Below are 20,836 nucleotides of genomic sequence, written 5' to 3' on the forward strand. Positions count from 1 at the left end.
TGGTTAGGCCACAGCTGGAGCACTGTATGCAGTTGTGGTGTCCAGAATATAGGAAGGATGTAATTGCGATGGAGTGGGTTCAAAGGAGATTCACCAGGAGGTTGCCTGGGATGGAACATTTCAGATACGAAGAGGCTGGATGAGCACAGGTTGTTTTCTTTATTGGAGAGAAGGTTGTTGGGGGGGGGGGAACTTCCTGAGAGGGGTGTTAGGTGATTATGGTGGGCAAGGACGGGATTAATAGAGAACAGCTGTTCCCCTTAGTCTAAGGGTCAGTAACAATGGGGCATCATTTTAAAGTGAAAGGCAGGAGGTTTAGAAGGGATTTGAGGAAGCCTTTTTCACCCAGAGAGTAGTGGGAATCTAGAATGCACTGCCTGGGAGAGTGGTTGAGGCGGAAAACTCAGAAGCTTTAAAAAGTACTTGGATGAACTCTTGAGGTATCATAACATTCAAGTCTCTGGGCCTAATGTGAGAAAGTGGGACTGGTGTAGATTTAGCATATTTTCGGTGATGCAAACTTGATGGGCTGAACAGCCTCTTTTCCATTGTTTAATTAGAGTCATGGAGATGTACAGCACAGAAACAGGCCCTTCGGTCCAACTCATCCATGCCGACCAGATATCGTAAATTAATCAAGTCCTATTTGCCAGCACTTAGCCCATATCCCGCTAAATCCTTCCTATTCATATATCCATCCAGAAACCTTTTTAAATGTTGTAATTGTGCCAGCCTCCACCGCGTCCTCAGACAGCTTATTCCATCCACCATCTGATTGCTTGAAAACACCCAATATTTTAGCTTCAAATGATTTCTGTGGCAGAGAATTCCACAAGCTCCCATTTTCTGGGTGAAGACATACCTCCTCATCTTAGCCATAGAATCATAGAGCTATACAGCATGGAAACAGATCCTTCAGTCCAACTCATCCATGCCGACCAAAGTCAGATCTCTCCACAGCCTCTGACGCTCCAGGGAAAACAGCCCCAGCCTGTTCAGCCTCTCACTATAGCTCAAATCCTCCAACCCTGTCAACATCTTTGTAAATCTTTTCTGAACCCTTTCAAGTTTCACAACATCTTTCCAATAGGAAGGAGACCAGAATTGCACGCAATATTCCAACCAATGTCCTGTCCAGCCTCAACATGACTTCCCATCTCCTGTACTCAATACTCTGACCAGTAAAGGAAAGCATACCAAACATCTTCTTCACTATCCTATCTACCTGCGACTCCACTTTCAAGGAACTATGAACCTACACACCAAGGTCTCTTTGTTCAGCAACACTGTCTAGGACCTTACCATTAAATGTATAAGTCCTGCTAAGATTTGCTTTCCCAAAATGCAGCACCTCACATTTATCTGAATTAAACTCCCATCCGCCACTTCTCAGCCTATTGGCCCATCTGGTCCAGATCCTGTTGTAATCTGAGGTAACCCTCTTCGCTGTCCACTACACCTCCAATTTTGGTGTCACATGCAATCTTAAAAGCTATATCTCTTATGCTCATATCCAAATCATTTATGTAAATGACAAAGAAGTAGAGGACCCAGCACCGATCCTTGTGGCAGTCCACTGGTCACAGGCCTCCAGTCTGAAAAACAACCCTCCACCACCACCCTCTGTCTTCTACCTTTGAGCAGTTCTGTATCCAAATGGCTAGTTCTCCCTTTATTCCGTGAAATCTAACCTTGCGAACCAGTCTCCTATGGGGAACCTTGTCGAACGCCTTACTGAAGTCCATATAGATCACATCTATATGGGCGGCACGGTGGCACAGTGGTTAGCACTGCTGCCTCACAGCGCCTGAGATCCCGGGTTCAATTCCCGACTCAGGCGACTGTGTGGAGTTTGCACGTTCTCCCCGTGTCTGCATGGGTTTCCTCCGGGTGCTCCGGTTTCCTCCCACAGTCCAAAGATGTGCGGGTCAGGTGAATTGGCCATGCTAAATTGCCCGTAGTGTTAGGTAAGGGATGTATGTAGGGGTATGGGTGGGTTGTGCTTCGGCGGGTTGGTGTGGACTTGTTGGGCCGAAGGGCCTGTTTCCACACTGTAAGTAATCTAATCTACCGCTCTGCCCTCATCAATCTTCTTTGTTACTTCTTCAAAAAACTCAATCAAGTTTATGAGACATGATTTCCCACGCACAAAGCCATGTTGACTATCCTTAATCAGTCCTTGCCTTTCCAAATACATGTATATCCTGTCCGTCAGGATTCCCTCCAACAACTTGCCCACCACCGAGGTCAGGCTCACTGGTCTTTCGTTCCCTGGTTGTCCTCACCACCCTTCTTAAACAGTGGCACCACGTTAGCCAACCTCCAGTCTTCCGGCACCTCACCTATGACTATTGATTATACAAATATCTCAGCAAGAGGCCCAGCAATCACTTCTCTATCTTCCCACAGAGTTCTAGGGTATACCTGGTCAGGTCCTGGGGATTTATCCACCTTTATGCATTTCAAAACATCCTGCATTTCCTCCTCTGTAATGTGGACATTTTCCATTATGTCACCATCTATTTCCCTCCATTCTATATCTTCTATATCCTTTTCCACAGTAAATACTGATGCAAAATACACATTTACTATCTCCCCCATTTTCTCGGTTCCATACAAAGACCACCTTACTGATCTTTGAGTCGTCCTATTCTCTCCCTAGTTACCCTTTTGTCCTTAATGTATTTGTAAAAATCGTTTGGATTCTCCTTAATTCTATTTGCCAAAGCTATCTCATGTTCCCTTTTTGCCCTCTTGATTGCCCTCTTAAGTATACTCCAACTGCCTACTCTTATAAGGATTCATTTGATCTATTTAGATCTGGTCTATTCTTTTACATCACTATTTTAAATCCAATAGTATTATGGTCGCTGGCCCCAAAGTTCTCCCCCACTGACACCTCAATTACCTGCCCTGCCTTATTTTCCAAGACTAGGTCAAGTTTTACACCTTCTCGAGTAGGTACATCCACATGCTGAATCTGAAAATGTTCTTGTACACACAAATTCCTCTCCATCTAAACCCTTAACATTATGGCAGTCCCAGTCTATGTTTGGAAAGTTAAAATCCCCTACCATAACCACCCTATTATTCTTACAGATAGCTGAGACCTCGTTACAAATTTGTTTCTCAATTTCCCTCTGACTCTTAGGGGGTCAATAATACAATCCCAATAAGGTGATCATCACCCAAATAACTTCGCTGGATGTGTTTCCTGGAATATCCTCCCTCAGTACAACTGTAATGCTATCCCTTATCAACAATGCCACTCCCACTGCTTTCTTGCCTCCCTTTCTATCCTTCCGATAGCATTCGTATCCTGGAACATTAAATTGCCAGTCCTGCCCAACCCTGAGCCTTGTTTCTGTAATTGCAATGATATCCCAGTCCCATACTCCTAATCACACCCTGAGTTCATCTGCCTTTCCTATTAGGCCCCTTGCACTGAAATAAATGCAGTTTAATTTATTAGTCCTACCTCATTCTCTGCCTGCCCTGACTGTTTGACTCGTCTCTGTTCTTAACTTTATCAGTCTCAGATTGATCTCTTTCCTCACTATCCCCCTGGGTCCCCCCCCCCCACCTCCTTACTAATTTAAACCCTCCCGAGCAGCTCTAGCAAATCTGCCTACCATTCTATTAGTCCCCTTCCAATTTAGGTGCAATCCGTCCTTCTTGTACAGGTCACTTCTACCCCAAAAGAGATTCCAATGATCCAAAAATGTGAATCCTTCTCCCATACAACAGCTCCTCAGCCATGCATTCAGCTGCTCTATCCTCCTATTCCTACCCTCACTAGCTCGTAGCACCGGGAGTAATCCACTCTTGAGGACCTCCTTTGTAAATTCCTGCTTAACTCTCTGTAATCTCCCTTCAGAATCTCAACCATTTCCTTTCCTATGTCGTTGGTTCCAATATGGACAATGACCTCTTGCTGGCCCCTCTGCCCCTTGAGAACATTCTGCACCCTCTCAGACATCCTTGATCTTGGGGTAAAAAATGAGGTCTGCAGATGCTGGAGATCACAGTTGAAAATGCGTTGCTGGTTAAAGCACAGCAGGTCAGGCAGCATCCAAGGAATAGGAAATTCGACGTTTCGGGCATAAGCCCTTCATCAGGAAATCCTTGATCTTGGCCTAGGGAAGCAACACACCATTCTGATTTCTCACTGCTGGCCACAGAAACGTCTGTCTGTTCCTCAGACTAGAGAGTCCCCTAACACAAATGATCTCTTGGAACCCAACATACCCCTCGTTGCATTAGAGCAAGTCTCAATACCAGAAACTTTACTGTTCGTGCTATGTTCCCCTGTGAATCGATCACCCCTTACATTTTCCAAAACAGCATACTTGTTTGAAATGGGGATAGCCACACAAGACTCCTGCACTAGCTGCCTACCTCTCTTACCTTTCCTGGAGTTAATCCATCTATGTGACTGTACCTGCGGCTTTCCCCCTTTCCTATAACTGCCATCCATCACATACCGTTGCTGTTGCAAATTCCTCATTGTCTCTAACTGTCTCTCCATCTGTTCCATTCGATCTGATAGAAATCGCAACCAACAGCATTTATTGCAGATATAATCCGCAGTAACCCTTAAACTCTCTTTAAACTCACACATCTGACAAGAAGCACATATCATTCTACTAAAGGCCAGTTTTGCTCCTTCACAATCTAAAGACTCAGAAAATAACACTGTCTTATTCCTCTATAAAACACTGCCCCAGGTTAACTTAATTGTTGTGGTTTACATTTTAAGTGCAATCAAGAGCCGTATCTCAAAAAACATATAATCAAGAAAAAAGCCAGTCTACTCACTACTGCAGACTTTCTGTAGGCCACACACTTAAAACAATTTACTTATCTGTATCTTGTGCTGTGAACTTCACCCAAACAGCTCCTCCAAGATCAGTTGTGAATTTCACCATTTGTTAATTTTCCCAGATGCACTCTGATGTCCAGCGATACAAATGTTGTACGACTTCCTCTGGCAGCTCATTCCATACACGCACCACCCTTTGCATGAAAAAGCTGCCCCTTAGGTCCCTTTTAAATCTTTCCTCTCTCACCTTATGCCCTTGTATTTTTGGACTCCCCTACCCTGGGGGAAAATACCTTTTCTATTCAACCTATCCATGCCCCTTATGATTTTATAAATTTCCATAAGGTCACCTTTCAGCCTCCATCGCTCCTGAGAAAATAACCCTAACCTCTTCAGCCTCTCCCTATAGCTCAAACCCTCCAACCCTGGCAATATCTTTGTAAATCTTCTCTGAACCTTCTCAAGTTTCACAACATCAGACAAATGAGGGGGGAATCACATGGAGGCTTGTAGAATTCTAACAGGAGTAGACAGGATAGATGCAGGAGGATGTTTCCAGTAGTGGGTGTGTCCAGAACCAGGGGTCACAGTCTGAGGATTTGGGGTAGATCATTTAGGACAGAGATAAGGAGACATTTCTTAACCCAAACATTAGGCAGCCTGTGGAATTCATTACCTCAGGATGTAGTTCATGCCAAAACATTGAATGTATTTAAGATACAGATAGATATATCACTTGGCGTGAATGGAATCAAAGATTATGGGGAGAAAGCAGGATTTGGCTAATGAGTTGGATATCAGTCATGATCGTGATGAATGCTAAAGCAGGCTTGAAGGGCCAAATAGCTATCTACTGCTCTTCTGTGTTTCTATGTTAATATCATAAACATCTCAAGGTGATTCACAGGAATCTATATGACCATTCTGGATGTAGGTTTACTCGTTGAGCTGGAAGGTTCATTTTCAGACGTTTCATCACCATACTAGGTAACATCTTCAGTGCGCCTCCCAATGAAGCACTGGTGGTGTAGCCCACATTCTATTTATATGTTTGAATTTCCTTGGGTTGGTGATGTGATTCCTTACGTACAGATGAGGAAGGAAACCATTTCAACTGGGACAACACATCCATCCTAGGACAAGCCAAACAGAGACACGCACGAGAATTCCTAGAAGCATGGCATTCCAAGCGGAACTCTAACAACAAACATATTGACTTGGATCCCATTTACCACCCCCTGAGAAAAAGAACCTGAAATGGCATCACTGTAGGAAATGATGTCACCACAGAAAATGACATCAGCCAACCCAAGGAAACTCAAACATATAAATAGAAAGTGCTACACCACCAGTGCTTCATTAGGAGGCTCACTGAAGATGTTACCCAGTATGGTGATGAAACGTCTGAAAATGAACCTTCCTGCTCAGCGAGCAAACCTACATCCAGAACCTCAATCTGAGCTACAAAACTTTGCAAAACTTGCTCGCATCTATATGAACATGATTAACGTCTGGCCACCATCTCCACCCTACAGGCAGGGACTTTACATTCTTTTCTAATCCTCATAAGTGGCATACTATTCTCATAAATGGCTCTTCTAAATTCGGTGGTATCTTGTTGAATTGGGAATATTGCCATCTCTGATCATGCAGCAGTATATTTAGTGGTCAAGATTAAGGGTAATACAATGAGCTTATGGTGCTGATGAATGGATCCCTTCATCCTCAAGAATAGCAAGTTCGTTGAATACTTTTCTAGGGAATTTGAAGCATTTTTGGCCACCAACTCGGGTATAGCTAGTAATCCATCCATTCTTTGAGAGACTGCTAAGCCTATGTTAGAGGGATAATTATCTCATACTCGGCCAGTCAGAAGTGACGGAAGGGAATGCAACAGTATCTGCTCAAGGCACGATTGAAGGCAGCTGAGACGGCATATTGCAGTAGACCTTCAGTGACCAAGCTGCAGCGGATCACAGCTCTTCGATCCGCCTTAAACTTCATGCTTATGCAAGCAGCCAGAAAGGAACTTTCTTTTGCAAATCAAATGTTGTTTGAGCATGGTGATAGGCAGGGTTAATATTTGGCATATCTGGTTAGGAAGAAGAATGTCCCCCAATCTAATGCTCCTATTAGGGAAGGAAATGGGACTTGTAATGCTAAAAAGGTCAGTGAACTGTTTAAGTCTGAATGTTGTGAGGATAGACAGGATAAAATGGAGTCTTTTTTAGGAACTTGGATCTTCCGGGGTGTCTGCTGAGCAGGCAACTCTCCTCAGTCCTCCATTAAAAGCACAAGAGATGCAGGAGGTGGTGAGGCAACTTTAAAGTAGAAAGGCACCCAGCCCTGATGGTGTTCCCAGTAAGTTTTATAAAGAATTTGACAATAAACTGTCAGGACTGATGCTAGACATGTACAACTGTTCATATAGTCGTGATTGCCTCCCGCCATTCTTGATATTTCACTTATCCGCAAGAAAGGGAAGGCCCCAGAGGACTGTGCTTCTTATAGTCCTATCTTTCCCGTAAATTCTGATTATAAAATTTTGTCTAAGACTTTGGCATTGAGATTGAAAGGAGTGTTACCTTCTATTGTTAAAAAACATCAGATGGGCTTTATAAAGGGTCGCAAATCCTCTCATATTGTTAGGAGGTTGCTTAACATGATCCAAGTGTGCCAGCAAAGGTTCAAGGGCTGGTGGTCTCTTTGGATGCTGACAAGGCATTTGATGTGGTGGAATGGCCTTATCTTTTTTATACCCTGGAGCGGTTTGGCCTGGGTGAAGTATTTACTAGATGAGTAAGGGTCCTTTACAGTGATCCTCCAGTGGCGGTTCTCTCCAATGGTATACGGTCTGACAATTTGTAGGGGCAGGCAGCAGGGCTGTCCCCTTTCAGCTTTGCATTTCACATTGGTGATTGAGCCATTGGTGGAGGCCATTTGTGGGGATTCTAATGTAGCTGCCCCAAAGGTGGGGTCAAAGATGCATAAGATTACACAATATGCGGATTATATTATTTTTCTTTTGAACCCGGCAGTTTCAGTGCCTTGTTTGATACAGTGTATTAATTATAGTCATAGAGTCATAAAGATGTACAGCAAGGAAACAGACCCTTCGGTCCAACTCGTCCATGCCAACCAGATATCCCAACCCAATCTAGTCCCACCTTCCAGTACACGGCCCATATCCCTCCAAACCCTTCCTATTCATATACCCATCCTGCAATTGTACTAGTTTCCACCAACTCCTCTGGCTTGGTTCTTTCTCAGGTTACAAGATCAAGTTTTCAAAGTTGTAACCTATGCCTATCGGGTGAGGGGGGAGGGGGCGGTGGTGGTGCTTAGGGGAATATCTGATGTGGAAGGTGAGTTCCCCTTTAAGTGGGCACAGGGAGATTTTCTTTACTTGGGCCTCTGTTACCCCTAGCTTTGATAGTTTATTCAAGGCTAATTTTGTTCATTTGTTTGACAAGATTAAACAAGACCTTCAAAGATGGGGGCCCCTTCCAACATCATCGTTGGGTCAAATCACTCTTATCAAAATGAATGTTCTTCCTCGCTTATTGTACCTTTCGTAGATGCTCTCTTTGCTCTTTCCCAGGCAAACATTTCAAAAGTTGAATAGTTCTTTTATTTGGCACTGAAAGCAGCCTCTTACTAAGCTTGAGAAACTGAATTTGCCTCAGGGATTGGGGGGGGCGTGGACCTCCCCTACATTAGAAGATATCAACTGAACTCTATCCTATCATTTATTAGTGACTGAGTCTGTGGGGATTCGGTGTCAACATGATTGGATTTTGAGGCCTCCCAGACGAGGTGTCCTCTAAAAACAAGTTGTTTTTAGAGGACACCTCGTCTGGGAGGCCTCAAAATCCTCAAAAACAACTTGTTGTTTTTAGACAAAATGAGGACAGCTGTGGAACATTGTTGTAATCCAAGAGTTACTAATACAATCAAAGCATGGAGGGCAATGAGGCAGATGGAGGGTAATGTGTCTAAAACATCTTTTCTTAATCTCAGAGTTGACATGCCAGGATTCCGGCCAGGGACAATGGATCCGGGTTTAAGTTTTGGGCGGAAAGGGGAATCTTGCGTTTGGGTCATCTGTTTGAGGATGAAACGTTGGTATCATTTGATCAAATAACTAAGAAAAATGGATTGTTGAGTAGGGACCTCTTCTGTTTCTTTCAGATTAGAGTTCTTACCTGAAAGGAGACCACACTCAGTCAAGAGACTGAGTGTTATAGATCTGATATGGAAAAGAAGGTGCTTCAGGCGAAGAGTACTGTTTCAGTGAATACTCTCTATCATTTGTTGGGGGGGGGGGGGGGAGCTTTCTCAGGTGATATCAAGCATCTACATGACGTCTGAGAGAGAGAGTTGGGAGTTGAGATCACTTTGGAAACACTTCGGGAGGACATTTGTGAGAATGCAAGGAGGATTTCGATGTGTATTAGGACCCATGCTATCCAGTTAAAGATTCTTCATAGGGCTCATCTGGCCCCAGTTCATCTTGCTAAATTTAAGCAGGGAGCATCTTCAGTGTGTCCCAAATGTAAAGTAAATATGGGTTCCCTCACTCATTGTGTATGGTCCTGCGCAGGCTTCGTGCGTATTGGAGCACTGTGAGATAAGTAATAGGGTCTTGGGGACCGAAGTCAAGGTGGACCTGGTCTCTTTGCTCCTGGTTTGCTGAATTTACCTCCTTTAGTTGTACATGGGGTAAAGCTTTTTAACATTTTCACTTTTTGTGCGAAGAAGAACATTCTGATGTGCTGGGTGTCTGACAACTCCCTGGATCTGTCGGGATGGCGTAAGTTAATTGTGGAACACATTCCTTTAGACCTTCTTACAAATATGGTACACCAGAAAACGGACAACTTTTACAAGACGTGACAACCCTTTTTGAATTATTTAGAAGCAGATCTGTCTGCCATATTGATTCGGGTTATTGTCTAACCATGATGGTTTAGGTTGATAAAGCTAAGGCCATGAGAGGAAGAATTTCGAACAAATGTGGGTTTAATGATTGATGCTGTCAAAGGTTGAGAGCTATGATTTTGTTGCGCTGAGCGGCATTATTTATTGATTTGTAGTAAGTGTAGTTTTGATTTGTCTTGTAGAGTATTTTGTAGTTGGTTTATTGTTATTGTTGTTTGATGTTATGATGCTATATTGTCATATTTTTGTAACTTACTAATTTTTTAAAGAAGCATTTTTCAAGAAAAATATTTTTTCAAAACTTCTGGCCACATTCCCTCTCAAGAATCCCTATTTTCACCTTTGTAATTTCCCCTTGACCCTGTCCCCATTTTAACTGATTGGCTGCTGAAACATTCACTCATGCTGACCCTCCCTCCTCCATTAAGCATCTCCCTAAAGCATATAGAATTTTTCATGGAATCCATACAGTGCGGAAACAGGCCCTTTGGCACAAACTGATCCTCTGAAGAGTAACCCAATCAAACCCATTCCCTGAACCTATTACTCTACATTTTTACCCCTAACTAATGCATCTACACATCCCTGAACTCTATAGGCAATTTAGCATGGCCAATTCACCTCACCTGCACATCTTTGGATTGTGGGAGGAAACCGGAGCACCTAGAGGAAACCCACACAGACATGGGGAGAATGTGCAGACTCCACACAGACGATCACCTGTGACTGGAATTGAACCCAGGTTCCTGGCACTGTGAGGCAGCAGTGCTAACCACTGAGTCACTGTGCAGTCCTAAAAGGATAGCCAGGAAAGATGTTCCTCCAACTGGGAGAGTGTGTTAACAGTACTGATGCAGTGCAGACAAGAATCCATTTGGGATCTCGACACTGACACTCGACTGGTATGTAGGCATCACTGATTTCTGATGAAACCTGTTAACAGTGACTGCTGATCATTTTGCTCCAATTATACTCTCTCCTTCCTTTCCTCCTCCTCCTCTAATGGGAAAGATGTTGTAAAACTTGAAAGTGTTCAGAAAAGATTCACAGGATGTTACCCCCACCCCCATCCTACACAGCCCCCTGCCCCCCACCCCCTCTCCAGGGCAGCCAGACTGGACAACAACAACAAGACTGCTGCTACTGCTACCTTTGTGGGTAAGTCTCCAAATAGCAAGGTTATCTGGGAAAGGGGAGTTTAGGATGCACCCCTCTGTTGAACTCCAGGGAAAGTGTTGGGAAAGAGAGAGAGAGGGCGGGAGATTAGTCATTCGGAGACAGTGCCTGTTTAATCATTGTAAACAAAAGATGCGATCTTTGATGTTGCTATCAGGGTCTCGAGATCTCCTCCAGATAATCCAATATTCAGGTAATTGATATTCGGATAATCGAGGTACCTTTGTATATCTCTTTGACTCTAAGCAAGGCAGATTCTCAGGAAATGCAGTCATTCATTCCACTCAGGCACTGTCAGTGGGGCATTGCAATGAAAACAGTTTCCAGGACAAACACCACAATTGCTGGTGCTCTCAACAAAAGCTACACATTACACATCCTGATACCATGTCATTACACACCTAATACTCAACATTACGCCCCAAAATCCTCGTATTATATAACCAATACCACGACTTCCCACACCCTGATATCCATTCAGTTTATACCCAATACATATTTATTACACACCCTGATAGTCCTATATTAGACATTCTGATATGCACTCATGAGATACCCTGATATACATTTATTACACACCCAATACCCCCTCATTTCACACTCAAAACCCCTTTATGCACTCATTACACACCCTATTACTCCCTAATTACACACTTGCTACTTCTTCATTATACACCCTGATAGCCCTTCATTACACACCCAATATTCCTATGTTACACACCCTGATATGCACTCATAACACACTGATACGCATGACGCATCTTGATACCACATCATTGCACATCCAATACTACCCTCATTACCAGCCTGATAGCCCCTCATTACACATGCTGATTTCCCAACATTACATGCAACAAAGATATTCCCTTTGTTGCATCACATTCCGGATATCTGCTCATAGGAGGATAGGTATATCAGCATTTTGCCCCTCAAATCTATTCCCGCACAGAACCAGATTATGACTGATATGCAAACTACTCCACTTTTGCCTTTGCCCCACATCCATTAAGACATTGGAGAATAAAAATCTATCAAGAAAATGAAGAAGGAAGGAATTCCCCATGTGTTTGCTGGACAGGATTTCACTCTTTTAATGTTTTTACTGTGACGAACCAACCAAAATGAACATAATGTGCCCATAAATTACCAGGTAAAGAATATTTCAAATAAAAATGTAAATTTCATTTGAAATAGAGGTAAAAACACTGACTGCAGATGCTGGAAACCAGATTCTGCATTAGTGGTGCTGGAAGAGCACAGCAGTTCAGGCGGCATCCAAGGAGCAGCGAAATCGACGTTTCGGGCAAAAGCCCTTCATCACGAATAAAGGCAGAGAGCCTGAAGCATGGAGAAATAAGCTAGAGGAGGGTGGGGATGGGGAGAAAGTAGCGTAGAGTACAATAGATGAGTGGGGGAGGGGATGAAGGTGATAGGTCAGGGAGGAGAGGGTGGAGTGGATAGGTGGAAAAGGAGATAGGCAGGTAGAACAAGTCCGGACCAGTCATGGGGACAGTGCTGAGCTGGAAGTTTGGAACTAGGGTGAGGTGGGGGAAGGGGAAATGAGGAAACTGTTGAAGTCCACATTGATGCCCTGGGGTTGAAGTGTTCCGAGGCGGAAAATGAGGCGTTCTTCCTCCAGGCGTATGGTGGCAGGGGAGCAGCGGTGAAGGAGGCCCAGGACCTCTATGTCCTCGGCAGAGTGGGAGGGGGAGTTGAAATGTTGGGCCACGGGGCGTGTGGTGGATTGGTGCGGGTGTCCCGGAGATGTTCCCTAAAGCGCTCTGCTAGGAGGCGCCCAGTCTCCCCAATGTAGAGGAGACCGCATCAGGAGCAATGGATACAATAAATGATATTGGTGTATGTGCAGGTAAAACTTTGATGGATGTGGAAGGCTCCTTTAGGGCCTTGGATAGAGGTGAGGGAGGAGGTGTGGGCGCAGGTTTTACAGTTTCTGCGGTGGCTGGGGAAAGTGCCAGGTTGGGTTGCAGGGAGGCGTGGACCTGAGCAGGTAATCATGGAGGGAACGGTCTTTGTGGAAGGTGGAAAGGGATGGGGAGGGAAATATATCCCTGGTGGTGGAGTCTTTTGGAGGTGGCGGAAATATCTGCGGATGATTTGGTTTATGTGAAGATTGGTAAGGTGGAAGGTGAGCACCAGGGGCGTTCTGTCCTTGTTACAGTTGGAGGGATGGGGTCTGAGGGCGGAGGTGCGGGATGTGGACGAGATGCATTGGAGGGCATCTTTAACCACGTGGGAAGGGAAATTGCGATCTCTAAAGAAGGAGACCATCTGGTGTGTTCTGTGGTGGAACTGGTCCTCCTGGGAGCAGATAAGGCGGAGGAATTGGGAGCGCTCTAGGGAACATCTCCGGGACACCCGCACCAATCAAGCACACCGCCCCGTGGCCCAACATTTCAACCACCCCTCCCACTCTCCCGAGGACATGGAGGTCCTGGGCCTCCTTCACCGCCGCTGCCTCACCACCAGACGCCTGGAGGAAGAACGCCTCATCTTCCGCCTCGGAACACTTCAACCCCCGGGCATCAATGTGGGCTTCAACAGTTTTCTCATTTCCCCTTCCCCCACCTCACCCTAGCTCCAAACGTCCAGCTCAGCACTGTCCCCATGACTTGTCCGGACTTGTTCTACCTGCCTATCTCCTTTTCCACCTATCCACTCCACCCTCTCCTCCCTGACCTATCACCTTCATCCCCTCCCCCACTCACCTATTGTACTCTATGCTACTTTCTCCCTACCCCCACCCTCCTCTAGCTTATCTCTCCAAGCTTCAGGCTCTCTGCCTTTATTCGTGATGAAGGGCTTTTGCCCGAAACGTCGATTTCACTGCTCCTTGGATGCTGCCTGAACTGCTGTGCTCTTCCAGCGACTCTAATCCAGATTTTAATTTGAAATAGTCAGTACAACTATGTGTCTCAAGTGGTATTGCATTGCTTCTGAGCCAAATGTGGGACCACATGAAGTTCTGCAGACATTTCAACTCAACTTCCACCATTTAAGGTCATGGAGTCATAGAAACCTGTAGCACAGAAAAATGGTCCTTCAGTCCATCAAGCCTGGGGCAGTCAAAAAAAATCTAATTATTCTGATCCAATTTCCAAGTAGCTTCAGTATCCCACGAATTGTTTCTCTTCTAAATCTTCTGCCCCTTATCATAAATCTGTTGCCCCAGTGATTGTTCCCTCCACTATGAGGAAAAGTTACCTTCTGCTTATCCCTATCTATCCCCATCATAATTGTATGCAGGTTAGTCATGCTCCCTCTCAGTATCCTCTGCTTTAAGTGAAACAATCCCAGTCATAGAGTCATACTGCATGGAAATAGAAATTTCAGCCCAACTCACCCATGCAAACCAGGCTTTCTAAATAGGCCTAGTCCCATTTGCCTGCATTTGGCCCATAATCCTCTCAACCTTTCCTATCCATGTACCTGTCCAAAAGTCTTTTAAATTTTATAACTATCCTTACCTCTATAACTTCCTTTGGCATGCTCATTCTGTGTGAAAAAGTTGCTCCTCAGGTCGCTTTTAAATCTTTCCCCTCTCACTGAATTGAATCAGACTGTCATACTTTGCTGTTGTGAAGTTGGGTAGAGTAGTAGATTGGGAGACAGGAAGTAAGAATTTGATCATTGCAAAATGGAGAAAGCGTTGCAAGGTACCTTTAAAAAGTGGAGTTTTATTTCTGTGCCTTGAGATTAAAATGGATGTCTGAGCAGCAGCCTGAGTTTGCCTGTACATAGAGAGTCCGAACTGAAATGTTTGTATCAAAGGGCCATACAGTTAGCAGGTCAAGCAGGAGTTTTTACCAAGCCAACAGGTTTTGAATTTAGCCAATCAATATGAACCAGGCACTTAGATACCAAAAACCTATTAAGTTTAAATCTGGTGGTTTTGAAAGCATAGGACCAATTGCATGTAAGAAATATTGATATGTCATCATGGGTATAAAAGAAGAGGACTGTCAGACAAAGATCCTAGAGCTAATTACGGTCAGCCAGCACTAATAGTCCTCAGCTCTTGACAAAGAGGTTGATTTATGTGGGAAAACACCATCTAAATAATAATGGCGCCAACGACAAATAATCTGAGGAAAAAACACTCATGATAGAAGAATCGGAGGAGGCGTTCCTGACAGAAGGATCAATGGAAGAAGGCACAGAACATTCCAGAAGACACATAACATGGCTGTAATTTCGAGAGACTGAATTCTATTTTTTGTTATATGAGTGGGACTTGTATTTATTGGAACAGCATACCATTAGAATCTTATTTTATTTGGGAGCAGTTAGAAGGAATTTATTCAGTTTAATAATACTTTAGTTAATTTGTTCACTGTTAGAATTAGATAAATAAATTGTTACTTGTTGATTTTAAAGTGACTGTCAGAGATTTATTTTTATTTAACCACAGCTAAAATTTAAAGTTTTTCTTTAAGCGCCTAGCGGACCCGGAAGCTGGTGTCGCGCTAGCTTACCTGGGAAGGGTTTTTTTTCTTATATAAGCACGCAGCTTCAAGCCTTCGGCCTCACTCTCTCGGCAGAGCAGGTAACGGCTGTCTGGTGGTGGTTTTTTTAAGTCGCGGGTATAGTCCAGTTTTTATTTTTTAACGGCTAAAATTTAAAGTTTTTTTTAAGCGCCTAGTGGACCCGGAAGCTGGTGTCGCGCTAGCTTACCTGGGAAGGTTTTTTTTCTTATATAAGCGCGCAGGCGAGGAACCCGAGGCACTACAGGGGTAGAGCTTCCCACCCGCCCTCCTCCTCTAACCTAATAATAAGGCCTGTTGTGGTAAGCAGGTAAGTGCTGCATTTTGCTTGTTTGTTTCTTTAGATCTAGTTTTTTAAAGTTTACCTTTTAGAGGGATGGCAGCGAAGGCAGTGCAATGTTCCTCTTGCAACATGTATGAGGTGAGGGAAGCCATTAGCGTTCCTGCTGATTACACTTGCAAGAAGTGCACCCATCTCCAGCTCCTCCAAGACCATGTTAGGGAACTGGAGCTGGAGTTGGATGAACTGCGGATCATTCGGGAGGCAGAGGTGGTCATAGATCAGAGCTTTAGGGAAGTAGTTACTCCGAAAGTTATAGAGAGATGGGTGACAGTGAGGGGGAGTGGGAGGAAGCAGCCAGTGCAGGGACCCCCAGCGGTCATTCCCCTCAAGAACAAGTATACCGTTTTGGATACTTGTGGGGGGGGATGACTTACCAGGGGTAAGCAACGAGGTTCAGGCCTCTGGCACGGAGCCTGTCCCCGTTGCTCAGAAGGGAAGGATGGAGAAAGGTAGAGCGATAGTTATTGGGGACTCAATAGTGAGGGGCACAGATAGGCGGTTTTGCGGGGGCGACAGAGACGATTGGTATGTTGCCTCCCAGGTGCAAGGGTACGTGATGTCTCTGATCGTGTTTTCCGGGTCCTTAAGGGGGAGGGGGAGCAGCCCCAGATCGTGGTCCACGTTGGAACCAACGACATAGATAGGAAGAGGGGTGAGGATGTTAGGCAGGCTTTCAGGGAGCTAGGTTGGAAGCTCAGAGCTAGAACGAACAGAGTTGTTGTCTCTGGTTTGTTACCCGTGCCACGTGATAGAGAGTCGAGGAATAGGGAGAGAGAACAGTTAAACGTGTGGCTACAGGGATGGTGCAGGAGGGAGGGATTCTGGTTTCTGGACAACTGGGGTTCTTTCTGGGGAAGGTGGGACCTCTATAAACAGGATGGTCTACACCTGAACCTGAGGGGCACCAGTATCCTTGGGGGGAGGTTTGCTAGTGCTCTTTGGGAGGGTTTAAACTAACTCTGCAGGGGCATGGGAATCTGGACTGTAGCATTAGGGTACAGGACCTTGAGTGTAGGGAGGTTAGGAACAAGGCATCGATCTCGAAGGAGGGTGCCTGTAAACAGGAAGGTGGCTTGAAGTGTGTATACTTCAATGCCAGAAGTATAAGAAATAAGGTAGGTGAACTTGCAGCGTGGGTTGGTACCTGGGACTTCGATGTTGTGGCCATTACAGAGACGTGGGTAGAACAGGGACAGGAATGGCTGTTGCAGGTTCCAGGGTTTAAATGTTTTAGCAGGGTCAGAGATGGGGGTAAAAGAGGGGGAGGTGTGGCATTGCTTGTCAAGGATAGTATTACAGCGGTGGGAAGGACGATGGAGGAAGACTTGCCATCTGAGGTAGTTTGGGCTGAGGTTAGAAATAGGAAAGGTGAGGTCACCCTGTTAGGCGTTTTCTACAGGCCTCCTAATAGTCCGAGAGAAGTAGAGGAAAGTATTGCGAGGATGATTCAGGAGAAGAGTGAAAGTAGCAGGGTGGTTGTTATGGGGGATTTTAACTTCCCAGATATTGACTGGGAAAGCTATAGCTCGAGTTCGTTTGATGGGTCGGTGTTTGTCCAATGTGTGCAGGAGGGTTTCCTGACACAATATGTAGACAGGCCAACAAGAGGTGAGGCTATACTGGATTTGGTTCTAGATAATGAACCAGGCTAGGTGTTAGACTTGGAGGTAGGTGAGCACTTCGGGGACAGTGACCACAACTCGGTGGCTTTTACTCTAGTGATGGAGAGGCATAAGTGTGCACTGCAGGGCAAGAGTTATAGCTGGGGGCAGGGAAATTATGATGCGGTGAGGCATGACTTAGGATGCGTGTATTGGAAAAATAGGCTTCAAGGGAAGAACACAAATGATATGTGGAGATTGTTCAAGGTAGAGCTATTGGGTGTCCTTGATAAGTATGTACCAGTCAGGCAGGGAGTAAAGGGTCTTGTGAGGGAGCCGTGGTCTAATAAGGAATTGGAATCCCTTGTGAAAGGGGAGAGGGCTGCCTATGTAAAGATGAGGCGTGAAGGTTCAGTTGGGGCGATTGAGAGTTATAAGGTAGCCAGGAAGGATCTAAAGAGAGAGCTAAGAGCAGCGAGAAGGGGACATGAAAAGTCCTTAGTTGGTAGGATTAGGGAAAACCCAAAGGCTTTCTATAGGTATGTCAGGAATAAAAGGATGACTAGGGTAGGTATCGGTCCAGTCAAGGATAGTAGTGGGAAGTTGTGTGTGAAGGCGGAGGAGATTGGAGAGACACTATATCAATACTTTTCGTCAGTATTCACTCAGGAACAGGACACTGTTGCTGATGTGAATATTGAGTCACAAGTGATTAGAATGGATGGCCTTGAGGTATGTAGGGAAGAGGTCTGGGGAATACTGGAAAGGATGAAAATAGATAAGTCCCCTGGGCCTGATGGCATTTATCCTAGGATCCTCTGGGAAGCTAGGGAGGAGATAGTGGAGCCATTGGCCTTGATTTTTATGTCGTCGTTGTCTACGGGAATAGTGCCAGAAGACTGGAGGATAGCGAATGTGGTCCCCTTGTTCAAGAAGGGGAGTAGGGATAGCCCGAGTAACTATAGGCCAGTGAGTCTCACTTCTGTTGTGGGCAAAGTCTTAGAGAGAATTGTAAGGGATAGGATTTATGAACATCTGGATAGGAATAATGTGATCAAGGATAGTCAGCATGGTTTTGTGAAGGGCAGGTCGTGCCTCACAAACCTTATTGAGTTCTTTGAGAAGGTAACCAAGGAAGTGGACGAGGGTAAAGCAGTAGATGTGGTGTATATGGATTTTAGCAAGGCGTTCAATAAGGTACCCCATGGTGGGCTAATGCAAAAACTACGGAGGTATGGCATTGAGGGTGCATTAGAGGTTTGGATTAGGAATTGGCTGGCTGGAAGGAGACAGAGGGTAGTAGTTGATGGTATAGGTTCATCTTGGAGTGCAGTTACTAGCGGTGTTCCACAAGGATCTGTTTTGGGACCATTGCTGTTTGTCATTTTTATAAATGACCTAGAGGAGAGGCTTGAAAGCTGGGTGAGCAAGTTTGCGGATGACACAAAAGTCGGTGGAGTTGTGGACAGCAAAGAAGGATGTGGCAGGTTACAGCGGGATATGGATAAGTTGCAGAGCTGGGCAGAAAGGTGGCAAATGGAGATCAATGTAGCTAAGTGTGAAGTCATTCACTTTGGTAGGAGTAACAAGAAGATGGATTACTGGGCTAATGGTAGGCTACTTGGTAGTGTGGATGAGCAGAGGGATCTTGGTGTCCATGTACACAGATCTCTGAAAGTTGCCACCCAGATAAATAGTGCTGTGAAGAAGGCATATGGTGTACTGGGCTTTATTGGTAGAGGAATTGAGTTCCGGAGTCCTGAGGTCATGTTGCAGTTGTATAAGACTCTGGTGTGGCCTCATCTGGAGTATTGTGTGCAGTTTTGGTCGCCATACTATAGGAAGGATGTGGAGGCATTGGAACAAGTGCAGAGGAGGTTTACCAGGATATTGCCTGGCATGGTAGGAAGATCGTATGAGGAAAGGCTGAAGCATTTGGGGCTGTTCTCATTGGAGAAAAGAAGGTTTGGGGAGATTTGATAGAGGTGTACAAGATGATTAGGGGTTTAGATAGGGTTGACAGTGAGAACCTTTTTCCGCTAATGGAGTCAGCTGTTACTAGGGGACACAGCTTTAAATTAAGGGGTGGTAGGTATAGGACAGATGTTAGGGGTAGATTCTTTACTCAGCGGGTTGTGAGTTCATGGAATGCCCTGCCAGTAGCAGTGGTGGACTCTCCCTCTTTATGGTCATTTAAGCGGGCATTGGATAAGCATATGGAGGTTATTGGGCTAGTGTAGGTTATGTAGGCTTTGGTCGGCACAACATCGAGGGCCGAAGGGCCTGTACTGCGCTGTATTTTTCTATGTTCTGTGTTCTAAGTTTCTGAGAAGCAGGTTACACCACTTTTCACACTTTTTTTTACGGATTATAGGGCAAGGTGCTCCCCTTCGGGTGTTTCGGTTTTATTTATTGGGGGGGCGGTGTCAACCTCCACTTTATATTGCAGAAGTTCAGTATTCCAACTCGGCCATGCCAACCAGCTATCTTAAACTGAGGTAATCTAATTTGCCAGTATTTGGCCCATATCTCTCTAAGCATTTCCTATTTATGTACCTGTCCAAATATCTTTTAAATGTTACAACTATAACAGTTTTGGACTCCCCTACTCTGGGGGAAAATACCTTGGCTGTTCACCTTACCTATGCCCCTCACAGTTTTATAAACCTAAATAAGGTCATCCCTCAGTCTCCCACAGTCTGTGGGAAAGGTGCCAGCAAACCCTCTAGACACAGTAACATCTTAGTAAATCCTTTCTGCACCCTTTCCAGTTTAATAACATCCTTCCTATAGAAGGGCGACCAGAATTGAACACGGTACTCCAAATGTGGCCTTACCAATGTCTTGTAAAGCTGTAACATGATTCCCCAACTTCTGTGCTCAATGCTGTGACCAGTTAAGCATGCCAAACACCTTCATCCCCTATCTTCCTGTGACACCATTTTCAAGGAACTATGTACCTGTACCCGAAGTTTAGGTGTTCCTAGGTGTCTGTTCAACAACATTCCCCAGGGCCCCACTATTAACTGTGTAAGTCCTGCCCTGTTTGGCTTATCAAAATTCAACACCTCATATTTATTTAAATTAAACTCCATCTGCCATTCCTTTGCCCACAGGCCCATTTGATTAAGACCTTGTCGTACTCTTAAATAACCTTCTTCGCTGTCGACGATATCACCAATTTTGGTGTCATCCACAAACTTACTAATCATGCATCCTATAGGCTCATCCAAATTGAGTATGTAAATTGTGAACTACAATGGACCCAGTGCCAATCTTTGTGGCACGTCGCTGGTCCATCCGAGCTCTCATCATAACTGAAACTCTCCATCTGGGGTTTCTGACTCTTCCTTGTGTGTCCTTAAGCTGCTTGTGGGCGGCACGGTGGCACAGTGGTTAGCACTGCTGCCTCACAGCGCCAGAGACCCGGGTTCAATTCCCGCCTCAGGCG

The 20,836-nt window shown here is 45.0% G+C and overlaps 2 protein-coding genes across 2 annotated transcripts in view; one reads left to right on the forward strand and one right to left on the reverse strand.

The window, feature by feature from the left end:
* Nucleotides 1-20,836, reverse strand: part of LOC132817707 (obscurin-like) — a 306,454-nt gene that overhangs the window by 278,841 nt on the left and 6,777 nt on the right. The gene's annotated exons all lie outside the window — the stretch shown is intronic.
* The window catches only part of inha (inhibin subunit alpha), a 36,006-nt gene that overhangs the window by 1,631 nt on the left and 13,539 nt on the right, over nucleotides 1-20,836 (forward strand). The window lies entirely within an intron of this gene.

This window comes from Hemiscyllium ocellatum, chromosome 7, assembly GCF_020745735.1.
Source record: "Hemiscyllium ocellatum isolate sHemOce1 chromosome 7, sHemOce1.pat.X.cur, whole genome shotgun sequence".
Lineage (NCBI taxonomy): Eukaryota > Metazoa > Chordata > Chondrichthyes > Orectolobiformes > Hemiscylliidae > Hemiscyllium > Hemiscyllium ocellatum.